Raw genomic sequence first — 17,895 nt, 5'->3', positions numbered from 1 at the left:
ATTCATTCTATTTCAGGTGACAGTAGTTTCAGTCTTTGCTCTTATCCTCCACTGTTAGCCCAGACAGTTGGGTAGGACTGACCTCTGAAATTCAGGTGGGAGCACATGTCCCATACCCAAGACCAGTGATATGTTACATCCCTCCTGGCTATGATGGTTGGTTCTAGAATGGCCATGAGATTCAGTTAGAGTCCAGGATACTCAATTCGTCTTTTGCTGAAATTTTTGGAGAAGAGACACTTGCTCTCTCCCGAGAAGGTGTGAGGTCTGATAAAGTATAAAAAGTGTTTAAGGGACTATAAGAGCTGTTTTGGAGAGAAGGAGAAAATTGGGCTAAATTTAGCTATCTTTGTAATGTATGTAGGAAGGGAATTTATGTCCCATTATTAGGTTGACAGATGTCAAAGTTAGCACCAAAGGAAATAGAGGAGAACCAAGGAAGATGCATGAAAAGCAGAATTTGATTCTCTTAGAAAGGGGAAGGCATCCAGTTTCTTGGCCTTTAAGAGTAAATGATAGATCCAGCCAAGGGCAAAACAACCAGGTCTCTCTATAACCAAAAAGACTTAGAAACATGAACCAATGGCCCATTACTTCAAGTCACATTTAGTGCATAGAATATTTGAGTTAGGAAGATTCTTCTTAAAAGGCAAGGTTTTAAAATACTAGGATTTCATTACCAAAAAAATAAATTGTATATTCAATGGGTGTTTGACTTATAATTTTTATAGATTCTGCTTCTTAAACCTTTATGAAACTGGGAATCCCCATCTATGTATGGATATCATAAAAAGACACACTTGATCATTTAGCCTTATGAGCTCTCATGGTACTTTGTACATTCCAATCATGATAACCCTTTTCTCAGTCTCTGTCAGTACATATTTATAGATCTATTTCCCAAATATACTTCAAACTACTTCAAAAGGTATTGCTTATATTGCATTCCCCCCATTAATGTCTGGCATATAACAGGCACTTAAAGTAAGCTAGACAGACTTAGGTTTGGAATCTCAGTTCTTTCACTGGCTGACTGGATATCTTTGGAAAAATTATTTTACTCTTTATGAAAGCTCTTAACACATGCTTGGTGCAGAGTATGTGCTCTTCCCTCTGAATAAGTGATTCAAAGGAAAAGATTGACATTTCCCAGCAAACTGTTCAGGACAGGTATGGCAAGAATTCATGACTTTTGGACTCTTGGCCCAAGAATCTTTTTTTTTTTTATTTTTTATTATACTTTAAGTTTTAGGGTACATGTGCACAACGTGCAGGTTTGTTACATATGTATACATGTGCCATGTTGGTGTGCTACACCCATTAACTCTTCATTTAACATTAGGTATATCTCCTAATGCTATCCCTCCCCCCTCCCCCCACCCCACAACAGGCTCCAGTGTGTGATGTTCCACTTCCTGTGTCCATGTGTTCTCATTGTTCAATTCCCACCTATGAATGAGAATATGCAGTGTTTGGTTTTTAGTCCTTGTGATAGTTTGCTGAGAATGATGGTTTCCAGCTTAATCCACGTCCCTACAAAGGACATGAACTCATCATTTTTTACAGCTGCATAGTATTCCATGGTGTATATGTGCCACGTTTTCTTAATCCAGTCTATCGTTGTTGGACATTTGGGTTGGTTCCAAGTCTTTGCTACTGCGAATAGTGCCGCAATAAACGTATGTGTGCATGTGTCTTTATAGCAGCATGATTTATAATCCTTTGGGTATATACCCAGTAATGGGATGGCTGGGTCAAACGGTATTTCTAGTTCTAGATCCCTGAGGAATCGCCACACTGACTTCCACGATGGTTGAACTTCTTTACATTCCCACCAACAGTGTAAAAGTGTTCCTATTTCTCCACATCCTCTCCAGCATCTGTTGTTTCGTGACTTTTTAATGATCGCCATTCTAACTGGTGTGAGATGGTATCTCATTGTGGTTTTGATTTGCATTTCTCTGATGGCCAGTGATGATGAGCATTTTTTCATGTGTCTTTTGGCTGCATAAATGTCTTCTTTTGAGAAGTGTCTGTTCATGTCCTTTGCCCACTTTTTGATGGGGTTGTTTGTTTTTTTCTTGTAAATTTGTTTGACTTCATTGTAGATTCTGGATATTAGCCCTTTGTCAGATGAGTAGATTGCAAAAATTTTCTCCCATTCTGTAGGTTGCCTGTTCACTCTGATGATAGTTTCTTTTGCTGTGCAAAGCTCTTTCATTTAATTAGATCCCATTTGTTAATTTTGGCTTTTGTTGCCATTGCTTTTGGTGTTTTAGACATGAAGTCCTTGCCCATGCCTATGTCCTGAATGGTATTGCCTAGGTTTTCTTCTAGGGTTTTTATAGTTTTAGGTCTAACATGTAAGTCTTTAATCCATCTTGAATTAATTTTTGTATAAGGTGTAAGGAAGGGATCCAGTTTCAGCTTTCTACATATGGCTAGCCAGTTTTCCCAGCACCATTTATTAAATAGGGAATCCTTTCCCCATTGCTTGTTTTTGTCAGGTTTGTCAAAGATCAAATAGTTGTAGATATGTGGCATTATTTCTGAGGGCTCTGTTCTGTTCCATTGGTCTATATCTCTATTTTGGTACCAGTACCATGTTGTTTTGGTTACTGTAGCCTTGGAGTATAGTTTGAAGTCAGGTAGCGTGATGCCTCCAGCTTTGTTCTTTTGGCTTAGGATTGACTTGGCAATGCGGGCTCTTTTTTGGTTCCATATGAACTTTAAAGTAGTTTTTTCCAATTCTGTGAAGAAAGTCATTGGTAGCTTGATGGGGATGGTATTGAATCTATAAATTACCTTGGGCAGTATGTCTTGGCCCAAGAATCTTATGTGTCAATCTTTTGTATGTTAAGAGGAGGCCATTTCTGGAACCCATGTTCATCTCCCAAACCCAGTTTTTTCATGTTTGAAAGGAAAGCTGTAAGACATAGCAACTCCTAGCCCTGGGGGATAAAACTCTATACAGAAGGAACCATGTGGCTGGACTGTATGCACAGCTGATTAAATATTTGAGTAACTCACTTTATAATGTGATTTCACTAAGTGCCTACCTATTGCACCAAACCCATTGGCGATTAGATGGCTCAGAAATAGCCTCAGAATGCAAAGGCACATCCTTCATGGCTTAAAATAGAAAAATCACTAATGCTTTCCTGGATGTCGTCAGTAGAGAAGTTGGGACATATGCCACTTTTAATGACTCAGTCGGAGACAAGTCTGTGTCAGTGGGACTCCTCAGAGGTTTCCGAAATGTTACCACATGGCAAGAAGTTGTAAAGGGTAATTTAGAACATGTGTTCTGGTGGTAAAACCCCATAAATGTAGCTAAGGTTGGGGTTTACATTCATCTTAAGCTCCTGGAGAGCAATCACTTCTTTTTGAGCTGTCCATGGCTGCCTGACTTCCTCTGACGTCAGTGAATTAGGCAGACTTTCTTCTAAACACATTTTATAAAAAGAATCTAATGAGTTGGAATTTTCCACTCATATGGAGCATATTGGATCATGAGCAGAATTTTTTTTAAGTAAAAGGGAGCATAATGGCATAGAAAAAATATATGTCCATCTTATCCAGTAAGGGTAAGGGATGTTTTTAGTAACTTTTGTTTTAGTCTCACATATGAAATGTATTGTGATATAATACTTACTGTGAATTACAGTAAGAAAAAAATAAAAAGCTACTGAGTTTGAGGACTCCTCTGTTTTTAAGATGGTTTTGCTATATGTTTGTCTTCATCAATTGTCATAAATATTTCAGTGAAAATTAAATACGGTCCGAGGCTCATTTTGGTAATAATGCTTACTATTTGTTGGATACTTATTTCATCCCTGATGGGGTGGAAGATGCTTCACATAGTTTGTTTCAAGGTAAGCTTTAATATCCCTATTTTAGCCTTGAGGAATCTAAGGTTTAAAACTAGTCATCGGTATGTTCATCATCATACCAAATATGATGCAAATATCTAACTCTAGACCTAACTATATTTTCCTTATGCCAAACATTTTACTAACAGAGTAAAAGCACAGCATTTTAACAAAAGAATAGTTAGGGTGCTCTTAAAAATCTGTTGATTTAGGTTTGCAAGAGATTTGAGCCTTTTGGATGTGGTTGTTTGGAAATTTGTCCTACACACACAAAGAGCTGGATCTTTTGGAAGAAAACTAGAAAAGAAAGATGTAAAAGAATAGATGTGCCACTGCCCATGCTGCCCGGAAACGAACTCAAATGATCTAAAGAAGACAAAAATAGACAATCTTCACCAGCTCTGAAACCAGAGAAAGGTGTCCTCTATTTTGCAGGCTTGGAGGAAATTCCATCAAATATAGTCAACAAGGGCCAATCCATAGCTCTGTTTTCTGAGAAAGTAACACCAAGTCATAGAAAATATAAGCCAAATCCCCTCCCTGGCATATACATTCCATAATTTAAAGAGTTGGTAAACTGCTGAGTGCAGTGGCTCACACCTGTAGTCCCAGCTACTCAGGAGGCTGAGGTGGGAGGATTGCTGAAGGCCAGGCGTTCAAGGCCAGCCTGGGCAACTTAGCAAGACCATGTACATCTCTATAAAAAATTAAGAAAATTAAAGGGTTGATAACTTGCCATCTCCAACTGTTGTCTCCTCTCTTCCTCCTTCTCCCAGAATTCCTTCCCCCAATGGTTATCAGCAAATGCAACAGGATAGCAGGGTGGGTTTACCCCTCCTGGGTTTGCTGGTCCTCTTCTTCTTCACAGCTCTGTATCAGGGAGAAGGGGTGTAGGGATCAGCATAGGGGGACAGGGAAGGGAAGCTGATCCTACAGGACATGTTTCCCAGGCTTCCACGTCTGCTGGTTGCTACTGATGGGTCAGTGGGCATCTCCAGCAGCAGCTATATTTTTTCTGTGGCTCCAGCTCCTGTGGCACAGGCCCCCTACAGTTCCAATTTCTCCCTTTTGTCCATGGTCTAGGGGGAATAGTGGTTGTCTGCTGTTGCTAATCTCTGAGTTGCCTCCTCACACCCTATTGGCTCCTTGCTTTCCCAACACCTAAGTAATTTGTCCCCTGTAGTAAGTTCTCTTGGTTTTAAATACTCAGAATCGTTTCTATTTTCCTGGTTAGACCCTGGTTAATACAGTGGGGTGGTGGGACACCTGCCCAGAGCCATTCTCTGAATCCCAGTTAGGTGCAGCTGAACACCTTCCTACGTGTTTACCTGAAGACAGATACCTATGGCAGAGTGCAAGGGAAACAATCAATAAAGGGAGAAGCCACTGACAGGCAGGTGTGATATAGAATAAAGGCTCTGGATCTTGAGTGATCTTTGTCTACAGCAGCATCATGACTCCTTTTCAGATCTGACACTGTGCAGTGAACTCAGGCTCTGCCTATAGCACAGGGCTAGCTCACCTTTCTACAATGGGGAAGGAAGAAAACCCTCTACCACCACTCACACTTCTCCCATGTCCAAAAATTCCTGCCCAGTGACTGGAGGCCAAATTAAGAGCCTTGTCTTCTTGTGACTCTCAGAAGGACAAGGGGAAGGACGCAGGACAGCCAGGGGTTTCCAGTCAAAGTGTATTTTTCACCTAGCCTTTGGCAGTTTGTCTTGATTTTATAGCAAATGAAACATATCCTGAAAGAAAATTCATAGATAGTCATCTGGGTGTGGTGGCTCACGACTGTAATCCCAGCACTTTGGGAGGCTGAGGCGGGCAGATCACAAGTCAAGAGATTGAGACCATCCTGGCCAACATGGTGAAACCCAGTCTTTACTAAAAATACAAAAATTAACTGGGCATGGTGGTGCGTGCCTGTAGTCCCAGCTACTCGGGAGGCTGAGGCAGGAGAATCGCTTGAACCCAGGAGGTGGAGGTTGCAGTCAGCCAAGATCGCGCTACTGCACTCCAGCCTGGTGACAGAGCAAGCCTCCTTCTAAAAAAAAAAAAAATTCATAGATAAGAAAGCCTACACGCACATGTAACTTTTTAAAAATCAATATAATACCACGGCTGTAATGTAATGGAGAAATAAGATAAAGGTAATAATGATAAAGTTTAACCCAATATTTAAATGATAAAGTATGATTTCACTAGAAGACAAAATGAATTGGTCAGATGGTTGCAGCTGTGCATAATAAATAAGTTGGGCTTTAAGTAAAAAAAAAATAAAATAAAAAAGATGAGGGCCGGGCACAGTGGCTCAGGCCTGTAATCCCAGCACTTTGGGAAGCCGAGGTGGGCAGACCACGAGGTCAGGAGATTGAGACCATCCTGGCTAACACAGTGAAACCCCATCTCTACTAAAAATACAAAAAAATTAGCTGGGCGTGGTGGCAGGCGCCTGTAGTCCCAGCTACTCATGAGGCTGAGGCAGGAGAATGGCGTGAGCCCGGGAGACGGAGCTTGCAGTGAGCTGAGATTGAGCCACTGCACTCCAGCCTGGGCAACAGAGCAAGACTCTGTCTCAAAAAAAAAAAAAAAAAAAAGATGAGAAAGATGAAACATCAATGGTACCCAGGGAGGACACGAAAATAGAAACTAGTGTTAAGATGAGTGATAACCAGTTATTTTATGCATCATAAGAGAAAGTGGGAAGTACTTAATTGAAGGAGGGATAACATACCAAGATAAACTACATACTGATAGAGTGGAGAAAATGAGAAAGCATGACATATTCTCACTAATGAGCTGGGACTGATTTATAAGTGCAGTGTCCATTGTTGCCTTTGTTATAACATGTACTAAGGAGCAACAAAAGTTTATGGAAACACATTTCTTATGTTGAAACACACACACGTATATGTTTCAGTACATTATGCAGAATTAGGGATTGGTTAGAAAGGAACAATCACTCATAAGGGCATGGAGTAGACATCAAACATCATTAGTAGAAAAAGATGGAAAAACGACAGGCAACCCTTAAATAAATGTATGATTTCAATGCTAAATTTCTTATCATTGTTCTAAAAATTAGAAAAAAGTCATAGCAAAATTTTAGATATAAAAAGCTTTCTTTTTTTTGAGACAGAGCAAGACTGTCTCAGGCTGGAGGGCAGTGGCACGATCTCGGCTCACTACAACCTCTGCCTCCCAGGCTCAAGTGATTCTCATGCCTCAGCCCCAGAGTAGCTGGGATTACAGGCATGCACTACCACGCCTGGCTAATTTTTGTATTTTTAGTAGAGATGGTGTTTCGCCATGTTGGCCAGGCTGGTTTCAAACTCCTAGCCTCATGTGATCCACCTGCCTCGGCCTCCCAAAGTGCTGGGATTACAGGCCTGAGCCACTGAGCCCAGCCAAAAAAGCTTTTATCAATGAAATGCAAGAAGATTCTTACACTTAATGTACACCTGTATTTTAATAATAGCTGGATGTAAATCTGCTAAAGAATTTGCTAAAAGGTGTCTCAAACATTTGCTACATTTTTACATGAGACAGCTACACGTACAAACTAACACAGGTGTATGCAGCCCAAAACACATGGCATGATTCTTGGCTATGATGAACAACTCTTCATACATTTTCAAACAAAGAACAGACTTCCCTAGATTGGCATAGTAGTTACATTCTTGGAAAATCAGCATATATATTAAAACAATGCAAAAACTACTTCATGTGATACATGAAACAGAGTTCAATTCTAGGCTCATAAATAATTATAAAAAAGGTTTTTCCACCATGTAAATACCTGCTCGAACATTCGAAAGTCATGCCAGACTTGAGAAAATCCTTTGCTGTACGGAACTGTCCTGCCCACTGCAGGTTGTTCAGCATCCTTAGTCTACCCACCAAATGTGCGCAGTGTTCCTATAATCATTGTGCTGAACAAAAACTCCCCCTCAGATTACCAAGAGGCCCTCTGAGATAGATATCGGTCCATTGAGAATCATTGCTTTAAGCCACAACATTATCTAATCAGCTGTTCCATACAGAGTCCCTCTCCCCTCCATTCTCTCATGCCATGTACAACCCCGGGGCTGAGCTGATGGCTGTTGCCCTGGGCCTTGCTGATATGGCTTTCCTGGGACGTGACTCTGCTGCTGTGGTTCTGCACGTCCTTAACAGCCCACTTAATCACCTACCCTCTCCCTCTAGTAGCAAGTAGCACGGAGTTCACTGACAAGAACATGAGCTAGAGAGAATCAGAAGCAGAGGTTTTTGTTTTGTTTTCTTCATGTATCCCATTGAGCTGATGTAACATGTTGACTCCTAAACCTTTCATCACAGGTATACAAGTTTATTAAAGCAGGAATTTTCTTGCTGCCCTGCCCCCCTGCCAGTAATTTAAGGGCTCAAGATCTCTTTAAGATTCAGTGCCTGTCCATCAATTCCTTTATCCAGGTGCTACCCAGGCTTTTGTCAACCCGTAGGTGGTGACAGTGCCTTCATGTGAATTACTAAAAGGTATTCCATCCTAGACACTTCTGCAGGAAAATACCATAATACACTGATATTGTCATAAGAAATTGACAGATTTATCCTGCCTATACTGTGAGTATCCTTGCCCCACTCCTCTTCCCCCACTGCACAATCTGCCCAACCATAAAGGCAGCCCTGACCATGTCTGTTCGTATGATATAATTCAGGCCAATGCTATATCCTGATCATTGATGACTAATCAGTTTGACTCTAAATTAAATTAATAAGTACTCATTGATCACCTATTACACGTAGGGCTCGATGTTCCCCACTGAGAGGAAAATATAAAAGGATTGAGAAATGACCACTTGAGAAACTCATAATTTAAGTTGCCCTGACTTCTGCTTTTGCATCAACAACTTAAGGTTAGATAATATGCCTAACCTTAATGCAGATGGTTTTACAATAGGGATTGAACTGTTCTTCAGTTGTGTACTTCAATTGAAGTACATAATTCTTCAATTATGTACTTCTCATAATTCTATGAGATATGAGGCTTTGAAGAGAGATACAGGCAACTTAGACACTTAAAAAATACGGCTTTGCATTATTTCCTTCTACATAACATAACAGCTTTGGAATCTGCATCTTGCAGGGATGTCGTAACCTCTTGCATTTAAGAGACTCGGTGTTATCTGGAGGCCAGTTGGAAGATACATTACTTTTTAGAGTGTCTACTGAGCATTTTCTCCAAGTAATTTCCTGGTGAGCTCTTTTTATTTTTCAGCTGATAGTGCACATAGGATGTGCCCTTCTTAGGGGAAGACTATAAACTTGTAATAAGAAAAAAATTGATAGCTTTAATTAGTCCTTTAACATAAATGCAGTAATCAAATTTTTCTCTAGGAGCTCTTCAACACTAGTCTCATGATTAAAGTACACTAATAAAGTTGTCCCCATCACAGAAAAATGAGCAAAACATGCAGAAGCCCTTAGGAGGGTAGGTGTGGGATCTTTCACTGTACTAGTCAAGGTTCTTGATTGTAAGCAATTGAAACTGATTCTAGTCATTTAAGCAGAAAAGAAATTTATTGACAAGATTTTAGTTTCTTATGGGATCTCTAAGAAGGCTGGAGGACCAGGCTTGGAAAATGGGGGAAACAACGGGAGTCTATGTAGTTGGAACGAGAGCACATTTAGCAGTCAGCCAGCCCCATGGATGGTTGACTGCTGAATGGAGGATGCTGATGGATGCAGCTAACATTAAGCACGAAGTCTTGTACCACTGCCACTGCTCCTACTTCTCTGAGTTTATATCTGTGGACATTTGATTGGCCAAGCTAGGTCCTGGGCTCCTGCACTAGTAACAGGGAAATGAGTTTGGCCTTTTCAGCTTCTGTGAGGAGAGCTGAGCTTTGAGTCCTGCTAAATCTCAGACTCAAAGAAATTCTGAAACATAGAAATACAGTTTGGATGCCAGGTGGTTACAGACAGGCAAACATTCATTTCTTTCATGGAATGACTAAGGGAGACAAACAAAACATAGATTTTATCTTACTTAACCAGTATCTCACTTTTAAAATCTTCATCCCCTTTTTTCAAAAAAATGAAAAAAAAAAAATCCAAGTAGCATTTCACTATACCAAATACAAGGGCTTGCATTTGGAAACAAATATCTTTCTTCCCTTGCTTAAGAAGCCAAGATTACTTGAGACAAAGGGTTTCTTATTGACATTCTATGTCTTTCATCATTTTATTCCCCCTGGTCAAGAACTTAAAGTGACCTCTATTGCCACCAATGGTGAGTCTCAGCTCCTCCCATCTCTTTGCAATGAGCACCCAGTCTCAGCAGGCCACTCTGCCCCCAAATGCATGGAAACTTGCCAGTCTGTCAGTGACTCTTGCGCCATTAAACCCGTCTTCAGATGCTGAAGAGGTGACTTCTTCAGGGAACTCTACAGTAGCTTTCCTCTGCATGTCCCCAAAAGAAAGCTGGCCACAGAAGTGACTTGAAGCTAGCGTAGCCAACATGTAGGCTTTGGCCTGTGGGCTGAGAAAGGTGATCTGGACATTTCAATTGTATAAGTCACAACCACTGAATAGGTTATTGCATTTTGGGGTGAGTAGGGTATTCATTATATTAGTTCAGAAACAAAATCGTACTTGAATAGATAACAACTTAAGTTAGATTTTCTTTAATATCTGGTATGGCATCACGGCCCTATTAAACACATTTTGACTTGGCTTTGTTCTTTTATGACAATGGAGTGGGGGAAATACCATAAATGTGAAAGGACATCTATGCTCTACTCCAGTGGCCTACAGGAAATAAATCATCCAGTCAGTTGCATGGTAACCTAAGTCCTTCCTCCCTAATTCCTAAATGGCTGAGCAGTTGTAAGATCAAATTATACACCACTAATTAAAAAGTTAATATGGTCATGGGTCACTGTATTATTTCATACAATTCATATTTCCTCTACTTCTGCCAAAAGCTTTCCCTCTTTTATTAATTACTTCTCAGGTTATTGGAATAGAATATAGCCCATTTGGGTAATTATAATGCTCAAAGAGATCATACATCAGTTTTACTGGTAAGTCCAGAGCTGCTATGAAAGTGCTTTGATCAGTCTGGGGCAGTGGCTCACGTCTGTAATCCCAGCACTTTGGGAGGCTGAGGTGGGCAGATCACCTGAGGTCAGGAGTTTGAGACCAGCCTGGCCAACATGGTGAAACCTCATCTCTCCTGAAAATACAAACATTAACCAGGTGTGGTGGCGATTACCTGTAATCCCAGCTATTCAGGAGGCTGAGGCAGGAGAATTACTTGAACCCAGGGGGCGGAGGTTGCCGTGAGCCGAGATCGCGCCGTTGCACTCCAGCCTGGGTGACAGAATGAAACTTCATCTCAAAAAACAAAAGCTTTGATCATTGTCAGTCTTTTCAGCAGAGGCCTCAGAAGCTTTTGTCACAATCAGCAAAGATAAAGACCTGTCATAATAACTGATAGTCCTTTCACATCTGTCTTCTTTTTAGTCAAGAGGATGGGAAGGTCTTTGTCAGAATTATATAAGTCTACGAGGCTGTTCTAAGGTCAAATGAAAGTTTATTTTTCAAATGTTTCCTACAACAGAAAATTTTCTCCTATTTACCAGACTCAATATTTAAAAACCCCTTTTACTGTAAAATACAACATGCATAGGGAAAAGGGCAAGAGGATAAAAAGGTACAGCTCAATGACTAATCACAAGGCAAACTTACGTGTCTACCCACTACCCAGCTCAAGAAATGGAACATGTTTTCACAAAAACTAATACATGCTTACTTATAGTAGCTCTTCGTGATCACCAATGTTCTTCAACTACAGCATGAATAAACAAGCTGTGGTATGTCCATACCATGGAACACTGCTCAGTGATAAAACTGAACAAACTGTTAATATTGGAAGAATATTAAAGTGATTATGGGAGGTGAAAGAAGCCTGTCTCAAAAGGTCACACACCATAGGATTCCATTTAAGTGATGTTCTTGAAAAGACAAAACTCTAGTGGTGGAGAAAAGATCAGTAATTGCCGGGGTTAAGGGGTGGGAGAGGGTGTATTGTAAAGGCCAGCAGGAGGGAATCTTTTTGGCTGATGGAACCCAAAACCCCTGTGTGTGGGTGATGATGATACAAATATATATATGTATTAGTCCATTCTCACACCGCTGTAAAGAAATACCTGAGACTGGGTAAGGTGGAAAGAAAATAGGTTTAATTGGCTCATAGTTTTGCAGGCCATATGGGAAGTATAGTGGCTTCTGCTTCTGGGGAGGCCTCAGGAAGCTTCCAATCATGACGGAAGGCAAAGGGGGAGCGAGGCACTTCACATGGCTGGAGCAGGAAGAAGAAAGAGAGAGCAGGGAGGTGCTACACGCTTTAGACAACGGAGCTTATGGGAACTCACTATCATGAGAGCACCAAGAGGGATGGTGCTAAAATGTTCATGAGAAACCACCCCTATGACCCAGTCACCTCCCACCAAGCCCCACCTCCAACACTGGGGATTACAATTTGATATGAGATTTCGGCGGGGACACAGACCCAGACCACTGCAATACATGTGTTGAAATTCATAGAACTGTAAGGAAAGCAAGGAGAAAAGAAAGAAAAAAAGTCAATTTGACTGTAAGATAATTTAAAAAATTAAATTAAAGGAAAAGAAATAGGACATGGCCAGCACCCCAAAGCCTTGCTGTTCCCCTTCCCAGATACTGCCTCTCCTCTGCCTGAAGAGGTCATCATTTATTCATCGACAGTTTAAATGTCTTACTTCACCTGTTTGGCTTTTTGGCTTAAATCCAGTCTGATTGCCATCAGGTGTCTGGAATTAAGTTTTAAGTCAAGAGACCACCCAATGAGTCATCAGAGTTCCAAGACTGGGAACAGTGCCGACTTGTTTGTACTTCCTACTCCAACAGCTCATTCAAATTCGTAAAAATAACATAGTAGAACCTCAAGAAATATTTAGGGAATCAACTAATAAATATTTGACAGAGGGTACAAGAAATATTCTCATGTTGCCTGGATTACATGACCACCTTACCCCAAATCATCAAAAAGATAAATTAGGTTATTTGCAAATTTGCTATGAAAGCATTATATACCAAGAAATGAGTTTTTGGAAGCATACTCTTTACAAATTTTGTTTCTGTCAACTTGCATCCCATATCTGTAGCGGAATGTTTTCTCCCTTCCCACATAAAAACAAAACGGCTTAAGGAACTCCATAGGACAAGAAAATTTAACATGACCACAACTTAGAATAAAAGCCTATGAAGCTGAAAAAATAAAGTTATAAAATTAACAATGATCTGATTAATATTTTAAAATATAATTTGTTTTATACCTATTGGCAGAATATATATATAAGGCATATATATCTATGCTTTTTTGTTGCTTTTGGTTTTAAGCTTCCAAGTTGGTTTATATAACAATTTTTTTAATCACAAAGAATGTTATTTGGTTATTAATAAAGTGATGTACTCATGTGTGGCCAAAGCAGCTTATTTTTATGTACTGAGGGTGAGTGCTGGAGGACCAACATCTGTTGTTTTTGTCTTGGCAGCATACCTGTCCTCTCTCTTCCAGGACAGCATTCCCATCCCCTGAAGAGCTCCCCTCCACTGCCCAGTGAGGTTTTGTTCAACAGCCAACAGAAGTACCCTCTTCCCTTTGCCACTGTGATTGGCCTGGGGAGGGTCCCATGATCAAGCTGGGCCAGTCGAGGCTTCCCTAGAGATTCTGTTGCTTTTCTTTCCTCTGAGGTCACTTAGGCTAGTTTGATATAAGTTGGAAATGTTTGCAGCGTGGCCTCTGCCTAATAGTCCCTCCACTTCACAGAAGACGTCTGATGAGAATAGACTGGAGACAGAGAGAGAGAGAGAGAGAGAGAACCAGGGACTTGCTATGGCCAAGCACATTTTAAAGATCGAACTTCTTGCCCTGCTTGACAATACCCTTGTGCACCCCTCTTGCAAGTGTGAAGGTGACAGTTGTCCATATCCTATACCCAAATGTAAACAATAACAGTAATAATAATAAAAGCAACTACTTACTGAGCTTATACAATATAATACTAAGCTATGCTAAACCTTTTATCCCCAGTGTCATATTTTGTTTTTACAACCACTCCAGGATTTTTGTAGGCTCAATTACAATACCCAGTTTATAGTTGAGGAAACTGAAGTACAGAGAGGTTAAAAAAATATGTCCAAGGTCACAAAGCTAGCAAGAAGTAAATCTGGGATTCAAGCTGAGGAAGTCTGATCCCAGAGCCTCAGTCAGGTTTCCAAACTTTCAAAGAGAGAGAGATGCAAACACAGGAATTCATGCCTCCTCCATAGCGCCCTCCTTCATTACACAGGCTATATTGATCTCCTTGTGTGCACAATAGGTACTGTGGGTTAAAAACTTGTGGGTGAAACCTGTCAGTGTCTCCTCTCGCGAGCTTTACAAATGATCTATCAGGCAACAATGCTTATTTGAAATTTTGCTTCTTACACCCTAAATTCATCATATGTGTGCCAGTGGAAACCAGCAACTAAATATTTCTTCCCTATAAAGATCAGAAATGCAGATCTAAAAATTTGGTACATTTTCTGGGGAACTTTCCACTCCTGACTCAGCATTTGGAAACCTGATGTTTTTCCCAGCAACCACTCTGACAGGAGGTGGCTTGGGGAGCAACAGGGACGGGAGGAGGCTGGAGAGGAAATGTGAGCTCTGAGAAAACAGTCATTTCTTTCAAAATATCACTGGCAGTATGAGGCACGTCACATCCAGCTGACATTTCTATTTTATTGAAGGGATGCAAACAAATGATTGGGTAAGGGCTTTGGCCTTTATTGAATCAGTGTTAATTGCCCTTGGGGCTTTACTTAGTGAAATCACAAAGATCACCAGGCTTAGGCTACTAGAGTCATCTTTGAGATGAACAGCTTCATCATTTGTCAGCTGGTAACAACCATTTGCTGGTAATCTTCCCTTTACAGGAGGCTGTGCTTGAGCTCAGAGGTCCCATTGCAAATGTTTAAAAGAGGGGAAGAGCCAGGTGTTGAAGGTGGCAGAACTGGATTCAGAACCTCTGTCTGCCACCTATAGCAGTGTGACATCCCAGACCCTTATCTGGAAAATGGAGACAAATCATACCTACTTGCTGGGTTGTGGTGAGAATTTGAGATATTATATAGAAAGCACCTAATTGTGCCTTGCAAATAGTGGGTGCTCAAAAATAACTTCTAAGATGCCAACAAGCAACAGACAAAACAGCTGGGTTGAATGTTACCGGATTTGCATATAACAATTCCTAACAATGTTACCAGATTTGCATATTACAATTCCTAACAAAGCAGATTTGGGCCAGGCTACCTCCAATTAAAGATTCAGGTACATACTTAAGAAATAGAGTTTACTCTTTGAGACATACAGAACGTGTGAATGGATATTCAACTTGCTTCATTACTGGAACTCTTCCTGTTCATGTTTGTATTTTAACTGGCACCTTCTGAATACAGGGACTTTTAACATAAAATAAAAGCTTAAAATAAGGATAAAATGTATAACAATATTTTCTCACCCTGTGGCCATAGCTGACATTACTAATCAAATACAGTTCTTTTTTGTTATGTTGATTTTGGATGTGGCTTTTCCATCCTCAACACATTGTTCCAGACAGACTTTACTAATTGATCACATTTGGTGTTTGAGATAAATCCTATCCAGCATCCTGGCCATAGAAGACTATGGGAGGAGATAATTTAGGTAGGTGGGCCCTCTGTGCCCCTCAGATCATATCACGGGCAGCTGCCTATAAGGTTTGGCTAAAGTGAATAGAAACATACATCCACCTTGCAACTCTTTGCAATTTTGCTGTTTATAATATTGTTTTTATGTGGAGTTATTGTCATAGATTTGAATCAACGCTACCTATTTCCTTTGAGAACCCACTGTGTGTAAAATCCTAAGTTATGAATATCACAGTGCAGACAGCACAGAGGTCATCTTGTGGAGGGATTTGGGTGTTGGGGTCCCAAGTGGACTCTCGTCTCTTTCTGTCATCCAGAGAAGAGAGTTGAACATGGGCATAAGGAAATGACTGCACATTTGAGGCCTTCACTGGACTTCTTGCCTGCAGCCAAAACTTGAGGCCAGAACGGCTGGTGTGAAAATGGGCTTGGGCTAGAAATTGATGATGATTTATAAGCCAAAATATTTCTGATTATTCAAAATGTAAATGTTTTGGTTGGAAAAAAAAATTAGGTCCAGCAGATCACGCCATCCCTCGTATAGCTCCTTGAACACTAGTGCTCTGGCTCCCCTGGAGCTGGAGTCCAGAACCAGAAGGGAGACTTGCAGGTCCTCAGACCCATGGATTTGCAAACTGTGCTCCTGGAAGTCTCAGGGATTCCGGGAGGTCCCCAGAAGCAGCTATGGGAATGAGGAAGAGGCTGAGGGGTGGGCCTGGACACATTTCTCACTGCCTGTTACTGCTACTACTCTGGTCTGAGCAACCTCATTTCTGGCCTGAATCAGACACTAGCCTCTTGACTGGCCTCTTTGTTTCCATTCTTATAACTCTCTGGTCTATTCTCAATACAGCAGCGAAAGTGAGCCTGTAAAAACAGAAGTCACATCAGATCTCTCCCCTGCTCAGAACTATGCGGCGTTCTCTATGTCACTGAGCATAAAAGCCAAATTCCTGACAAGACTCTGCAAGGCCTTGCATCATCCAGCCCCTGGTTCCCTTCTACTCATCTCCCATGACTGACTTCCTGGTTCACTACACTCCCGCCATCCTGACTTCCTTGCTGTTCCTCCAGTGCACAGACATGTTCACGTGGAGAGTCTTTGCTCCAGCTGCATCCTCTGCCTGGGACACTTGTCTCCCAGATATGTGCTTGGTAGTTCCCTCACCCACTTTTCAGGTTTTTGCTTAAACCTCACTTTCTCCCTGAGGCCTTCCCAGACTCCTTTCTCTATAGCATTTACCTCCACATTAACTGGACACTGTGGACTTCCCTTCCCCTAACTTATTTTCTTTATTCTGTTATATATATCACCTTCTAACATATCATAGAATTTGTTGACTTACTATGTTTATTTATCATGTGCCCCCCCCCACCATGTTTCCCAGGCAGTAAGAATACTAAAAAAAATTTCAAGAAAAAATTTTTTGTCTTGGTGTATCTGTGAATGAGTAAATAAGTTTCTGGGTCTGCCACCCCATCATCAATCAGAGCAATTTCATCTTTAAGATTATTGTGTGGTGCAGTGACGCTCACGTGTAATCCTAGCTACTCAGGAGACCTGAGGCAGGAAGGTCGCTTGAACTCAGGAAGTTTGAGGCTGCAGTGAGCTACGATCAGGCCTGTGAATAGACAATGCACTCCAGCCTGGGCAATATCACAAGACACCACCTTTAAAAAAATAAAATTACCTTTGATGTAGGGTTTCTGTATAAGATACCACTTAAAGAAAAGATTCAGCAACAAATTGAAAATCACTATAAACCACCACTCTGGTCCAATGCTCCTGTTGTGGGAAGTCAGGGACCCCGAACGGAGGGACTGGCTGAAGCCATGGCAGAAGAACATAAATTGTGAAGATTTCATGGACATTTATTAGTTCCCCAAATTAATACTTTTATAATTTCTTATGCCTGTCTTTACTGCAGTCTCTGAACATAAATTGTGAAGATTTCATGGACACTTATCACTTCCCCAATCAATACCCTTGTGATTTCCTATGCCTATCTTTACTTTAATCTCTTAATCCCGTCATCTTCATAAACTGAGGAGGATGTATGTTGCCTCAGGACCCTGTGATGATTGCGTTAACTGCACAAATTGTAGAGTATGTGTGTTTGAACAATATGAAATCTGGGCATCTTGAAAAAAGAACAGGATAACAGCAATGTTCAAGGAACAAGAGAGATAACCTTAAACTCTGACTGCCAGTGAGCCAGGCAGAACAGAGTCATGTTTCTCTTCTTTCAAAAGCAAATGGGAG

Source organism: Pan troglodytes, chromosome 16, assembly GCF_028858775.2.
Source record: "Pan troglodytes isolate AG18354 chromosome 16, NHGRI_mPanTro3-v2.0_pri, whole genome shotgun sequence".
NCBI lineage: Eukaryota > Metazoa > Chordata > Mammalia > Primates > Hominidae > Pan > Pan troglodytes.
The sequence above is the reverse complement of the archived record's forward strand: the minus strand, read 5'-3'. Positions refer to the sequence as shown.